This window comes from Lipotes vexillifer, unplaced genomic scaffold, assembly GCF_000442215.2.
Source record: "Lipotes vexillifer unplaced genomic scaffold, Lipotes_vexillifer_v1.1 scaffold1337, whole genome shotgun sequence".
Taxonomy (NCBI): Eukaryota; Metazoa; Chordata; class Mammalia; order Artiodactyla; family Lipotidae; genus Lipotes; species Lipotes vexillifer.
In genome coordinates, this window is record NW_006783488.1 from 340,267 (window position 1) to 347,562 (window position 7,296).

Here is a 7,296-nt window from a genome sequence, read left to right on the forward strand (position 1 = left end):
ATACAATCCTCTATGTTGTTACCTAAAAAGTAAACTAAAAGTTAAAATTACTTATAATAAGAGAAAATTAATTATATCTATGTATATATGTATATGCTTTCTATGTAGGTATAATTTATATCTTATATAAATAAATAAATATATATATATATATTATATACTAATTACATATATATATATAATTTCTGGGAACTAAATATATAATGTTTACTTATCAAAATTACATATAACCCCTTATATGATAGAGAGAAATTACACCAAAGTTTATTAAAATATCTATGTTTGTGTCAAGTACAGTTTAAGAGAAGGGAAGACTAAATAGTTTATATGCTATAATAATTCTAGTAACAAAGAGGAAGAAAAAATACCAACATATTAAATTACATATTGTAAATTCAACCTGATAATCTAGAATCCAGGGCTAATGACAATAATACATTCATAAATTATACATAATATTCATGGTTACATGAAACACAAACTTTCAAGAGAAAACAAATACTCAATATATTATAATTTATTGGGATACAAGAAATTTAGAAAGTTAGAATATAAATTCAAATTAGAATAGTCCAGAGTAAAAGACAGAATACCTATTGATCATTATAAGAAAACAGGATATTTAGTCATACTTTTCACATTGAATCAGAATTGGAGCCAAAGAACTGCCCAAACTAAGCCACATTTATAATGAGAGAGTCAGCTTTGCATAGTGGCAGTGTCGTAGCCAATGAGGTTTATCCAATGCATGATTATTGTTAATTGAAAAATTTTCCCAATAATGAGTCAGTCAGAGTCAGAAGATTTCATTAAGACTAAGAGGTGATCATGACATATTCCCTAAATTTCCAGGCTCCATAAAAAATACTGGGCAGGAAAATAGTCAGAGTGAGTGTGGAAGAGAGAGACACAAGTGCACTGTCAGTGTAGTCAAACAGTGTACAAGCTTTGGAGTAGAGTGTGGTTTACTCTCCCATTAGCCAAGTGTATGTGTGTGTGTGAATATGTGTGTTTTCTAAAAAGAGAGGTTGAAAGTTTGTCACCTGGATTTTAGGCCAAAGGGACGAAATTTTTCTAAAACGTTTCTAAAAGTAAAGGAAACCTTTACGTGAAGACTTGACTCTGTAAAATATATGGAATTTGTGTGATGCTGTCTTGAAAAATGACAAAGAAGAAGTTGATGAAATGGTGACTTCTTTAGGATTAAAAATTGGAGCTCATGTGGCATGACATTCAGATCCTTAAGTTCAAATTAATGCCATCTGCAGTCAGTGACTACCCATATCCCTGGCTGTTCTTGTTACAGTGTTTGAGAAACTTCCTAGTCCCCTGGATATTACAGCTGAGAGAGAAAAGAAAACAAGATGATGTACACAGCTTAACCCTCTTTCACCAAAACCCAGGCACTAAAGCAGCTGTTTTGAAATATGGAAATGAAGATACTGCTCTAGTTATTATCTGCTTTGTTTCCAGAATGTTTGTAATTGATGCTAACGCTTTGCCTTAGAATAATCCAAGACTGTCCATTCAAAAAGAAATCGCTCAGAGGCGTGAGCTTGCAAAGCTAAGGCACATGAAGAAGCTTGTAACAGCACAGGGGCAGGCACCCTTGGAGCCCATCCAGTATGGGTGTGCTCTTGAAACAAGTCCAAATGTAGAAGAGTCAAAAGATGATGAGCAGCAGGTGGAGAGTATGACCTCTAAACCTGTGGTCCAGGAAAGAAACAACTAAAGGTCTTTTATTGCATTTGCTCGAGTATTCAGTGGCATGGCTCAAAGGGGAAAGGAAATTTTGTCTTGGGGCCCAAATACAGTTCTGTTGAGCTTCTGTAGTGTGTATCTTTAGGCTTCTCAACTCCAGTCGATGACCTTTCCCAAGTTCCCCACATGGCATGCTGTAGTCTGGAGAACCTGTATCTTCTGCTAGGAAGGGAGCTGGGAGACCTAGAGGAGGTACATCTAGGAAATGTGCTAATAGAATGCCAACAAGACTTTGTGCTGAAGTCTTCAGCACTGTGCAACTTGTCATCCTGCCCGCCATTTATATCACTCAACTTTGAAGCACCCTTATTGTGAAGGTTGCTCTTGGACTAAAACACCCAAGTGAAATGTCAGTCTGTCATATAAATTAAGCTGTTGAACCAAGCTGATCCCTGTGTCCAGATCTTAATTCAGGAAATAGAAGAGCACATCTTTATATGGAAGAAAAGATCATGGAGCAGGCAGAAAAGCAGAGAACCCTCAACAAAAATAAATAACTACTACTATAAGCAGATTATTTTCTTCATAATAAATTTAAAAGAATCACCCAGCATTTCATATTGGGAAGATATTGCATGCTGCAATATCTCTGCATTCACTTTCAATAAAGTTCATCCATATAAGTACCTTTTAAAAATGCCAAAATTCTCCTGCCCATCTCTGAGCAATAGAGAAGAGAATTGAAGAGATATAGAGCAAGGATAAAAACGATAGGAAAAACGACAGGAAAGCCACCATTCCACTTTGTGTTTCCAGGACAGAAGGAGTGAGTTTTTCATAGGGCAAGTGGACACCCCAGAAATGAATAGAGCTTGAGCTGCTGTTATTTCTCCCAAGAGGATTGTCTACAGATAATGAACACAAAGAGCATGAACTGTGGATCCATGGGTGGCAGGAGGTAAGGGGATTGCTATAAAAGGACTAGGTGAAACTAAGTCTACATATGTAGAATCTTCCCCGGGTCCTCCAAAGAACTCACACATAAATCCTTTGAAAGAACAAGTCCTTGGACTATGCCAAATAGAGGACATGAATGGCCAATCAGTGCCAACCAGAGTGTCAAAAACAGCAAAGTAGAATAAAGCAAGTGCCAGTTAGGTAAAAAGATGCTTCCTTTCCCAGCTTTTTTCAATCTCCTCAATAATTTTGAAAAATCTAGCCTCAAAAAAGGAAAAGTGGAAAAAGTGAATTAAAGCTAACCATAAACTTCCTTTTTTATTCCCACCATTTACAGTCCCAGAAAAAAACATGAATTGGGCTCTATACTTGAAGGAGGAGAAAAATTAAAATCAATTAATCCTTAACTTGATTGATCTTTAAAACTTCTAAGTCACCAGAGAATTTTGGTATCTGCTCAAGATATAGCAGAGATAAACATGGAGATTTGACAGGCCTGATTAAATTCAGTGAATTTACAAAAATGTCATTTATACCCCTCTGTTTTGAGACTCCTCAATATACTAGCTGCTATATTTATAACATTCTTCAATAGCTATGTTCCTTCTAATAGAGCTGTATTACTTTCAAGGCACTGCAAAAACTCTAAATATGTACGTGACTTAAAATTGTTTATATACTAAAAGAAAGGCTCTATTCCTTTAAAGGAAGTAATACAATAGAAGCATATATGGAAAGAGACTCAATTAATACTTCTGCTTCCTCCTGGTGCCCTAGATATTTCAGAGGTGGCAATGTCATACCTGATATCATTTCCCTATATTATTTTAGAAATGGATAGGAGGAGACTAAATACGATTTAACTCTGTCTTTATGTTGAACAGAAAACATGGTAATGGAAGCAACAAGAGTCTCCAAAAATTTTTCTTCCTCCTTCTCAAGAAATATTTATTGGCAAAGGAAAATGTTTCACATTTTTTAGAAGTGACTGGAGTAATATTTATCTTATCAATAAATGTTTTTTCTCTTCAAACAAGCACCCTCAATGCAAATACAAAAAAATTATATCTCTAATCCACATAGCTTGCTTTCTTAAATTAGTCACCTAGAGGATAAGTAATAGCCCTGTACTTGAATACATCATTTACTCTGGTCAGTTATTTTTTTCAGAAAATTCATTGAATTCAAAGCTATCTACTCAAAGGTAAGATTTGATTATCTGATTTATACAAAGTGTACTATTCAGCAAAAACCATGGTTAAGCTTGATACGTGATGATAGATAGATAGATAAATAGGTAGATAGTTTTTAGTGACATATATTGAATTTGAAATTAAGACTATTGTATTCAGTTAAATTTTAAGCATCAGAGTTTCTGAATACCAGTCCTAAACTAATTTCATTCTAATGTAATGTTTTATGAATAATGTCCAATTTTGCACAGTTTTTTTTAAACTATTTATTAGAAATAATACTTGAGAAGTTATAAAAGGGGAAAGCTAGTTGCACGTGATAAAAAATGTTGATCAAGTTTCGAGTGGGACAGAATATTTGAAAATCATTTTTTGAAAATCTATCAATACTTTGTTTTGTGTCATCACTTCAAGCAATTTGTTAGCCTAGTGTTCTTTCTCTGAGGGAAGATATATAAGAGGTGGTCTGCCTTTTGTTTATAAAAGCCTACTCCCTGTGAGTAGCCTACAAAAGTGTATTTCTAAAGCTATTACAAAGAGTTGAGAGACATGTTGGTGCAGGGAAATAAGGGAAAATTCTAGAGAGAGAAAGAAAATATTTGAAGCTTAATTCTATGAAAGAGTCTAAGGGTGATGGAGAAACCTCAAATATTTGGGGGGACATGATAATAAAACATGTATCCGAGTATGAATACACATGGGTCTTATTCATTATTCAGTTTGACAAGATATTCATTGGACTCTTTCCATATGAAGAGATGTATACTAATTTTATAGATCTTAATCAATACAGTATTAAGTAAATCATTTAATTTTAGGAAGGTCAACAGTGCAATAAATGTAAATATTAAGTATAAATTTTAACTGATGGTAAATAGTATTTGTTTAGGTCAACAAGAGTTATTAGTGTATTTTGACAAGTAGCATTCAATTATTGAAGTCCACACCTCTGTCTCACTATTGAAAAAGGGTACCATCTAACCAATATTTTAAACTATATCATACCACCCTACTCTACACATAGTCCCATAATTGGTGATTTCAGCTATCAAGAGATTACCAATAACTAGAAAGGAACATAAGTGATCATAACATTTTATTCTTGAATAAAGCCTTTATTTATAGATTATTTACTCATAGCCCATTTTCACACAATTTTCATTTGCTTGGTTAGCTTGTTTCCAGTATTATAAAAATTAAAACTCACAAGTGGGTAGGCTGATAAATACAGGCACAGTAAGAACTTTTTGTTGTTGTTGTTGTTTTGTTTTTTGTTGTTGTTACACGGGCCTCTCACTGTTGTGTCCTCTCCCATTGCAGAGCACAGGCTCCGGACACGCAGGCTCAGCGGCCATGGCTCCTGGGCCCAGCCGCTCCGCGGCATGTGGGATCCTCCCAGACGGGGGCACGAACCCACGTCCCCTGCGTCGGCAGGCGGACTCTCAACTACTGCACCACCAGGGAAGCCCAATAAGAACTTTTTAATTATGAAAGACTTACCGTAACAGCAAGATACCCAAATGTGTAAATACACATGATATTATTAAGTTTATAAAATAAGCACGAGTATAAAAATCTGCATAAATGAAACAAAACATCAATTAAATCCTAATGAAAATTTTATTTTAGTTATTTTATATGCCAGTCTTTTTTACTGTAAAAAGGCGATTCCCACCTCTCCATCACCTCACACACACACACACACACACACACACACACACACACACACACCTCCTAACAGCACACCCTAATGATCTGATTCCTGCCACATTTATGCATCAGAATTCCTCCTGTGTATGTTCGTTAAAGAAAAAAACCTTGGAGAGAAGTTCTGGAAAAAAGAAGAAGTATATAGTCATGAAAATCTCTTATTCCTATTGGATACCACCCCTGTTATTATGATATGCTATTATGATAGAAATGAAAATGAGGAGTTATTCTGATAGTCTGAATAGAGGCAGAACTGCTTCTGGCCCAAAGAGACGAAGCCATTTTGTACACTTCAGGCTGTGCATGTTTGGATTCTCTGGGAACATCAGGACACAGCAATCATAACCAGGTATACTTGGCAAGCCTGTGTAAGAGAGTGGAAAAATGGAGGCTACTCTAAGTAGCTTACTAATGTAAGAGAAAAAGAAGGATGAAAATTCCAAATGATAACTGCAGACTTTCTGTACAACAAATATACTATGTGGATGATCCTCAGGAATGACTAATAGACCCTTCAGGTAGTTCTGAGATTCTGTTTTAACTTATTTAGGAATTAGCACTGCAATAGATATGAACATTTAAGATAGATATGAACAATTTAAGATATGAACATTTTGGTTCCTAGTAATGAAATAAGTTCTTCAGAAGTTTCATTTATGTACAATTATTCATACCCAGGTAAAGTTGGTTGTTCCCTACTGTCTTGCACTGTGATTACTATTCTCAGGAGTTTTACAAATCTCAACTGAAGGTGGTTGAGGCAGAGATCCATATCTTACACTTTTAAGGGAAATTTACTCTGAAATCCTGATTCAACTCCTACTTGGTGATCCCAACTGGACCACTTTTCACTTGAAATCTAGCCTTGAGCTCTAAGCAGTTTGCTCCTTAATGATTCTCCTGGGTCCTCTGGCAGCCCCTTTAGTCTTCTTGAATCAACAATTCTTCTTAAGTAGAGAAAATAAAGCTCCAGGCCAAAATAAGACAGAAAGCGCAAAGAGAAACAAAACAAAAAACAAAAAACTGGCACATCTTTCTCTCTTGTGATTCTTTTACTTCATTCACTACAGGCCACATACTCAGTTTTTATAAAGTGAGAGAATCATGATGGAAAGGAGAAAATAAAACAATATAATTCCCTTTTCATTGCAGGTTAGGTAGTATTCAACATTCTTCCAATGATTGCTGGTCTATTTCATTAATACATATTTGTGGAGGTTTTATTATGCTGTAGTCTTTCTCAGTACTCCTTTTGTATGTCCATCATACTAAGTGGTCTCCCCTGTCACCTTAAAGAGACAGGAATGCTTTCAGTAAATTTGGGGCCAATTTGTATTTTGCCTTCTCTCTTTTTATTTCATTTCCATGATAATTTTTATATTTTAGTAATATTTAATAGATTATTTGCTATAAATAAATAAAATATCTGCCCTAAGAACATCATATGGGAGGCAATGTACTTCACTTAAAATGTGATATATCTTAGAATTATTATGTATTTTTTAATGTACAATTATGATATGATAGACTAGTGAAAGACAGTCATGGTGGTGTCTTGGTTTAACATAATGACAATAGAGTTTGAAGAAAGAAAATGGATTTACATCATTAGTAGAATGAATAACTTTTGGCAATAGATAAATATGAGTTCTGAACAAAAGTAAAAATTTAATTCTATCTTAAGTAATTAGTTTCTTAAGGATGAAGAAATCAAGTTGTTTGTGCTAGGATTGAA

The 7,296-nt window shown here is 34.6% G+C and overlaps 1 pseudogene; it reads left to right on the forward strand.

The window, feature by feature from the left end:
- Positions 1–1,134: 1,134 nt before the first annotated feature.
- LOC103084136 (elongation factor Tu GTP-binding domain-containing protein 1 pseudogene) lies at positions 1,135–2,445 on the forward strand (annotated as a pseudogene).
- The last annotated feature ends 4,851 nt before the right edge of the window (positions 2,446–7,296 follow it).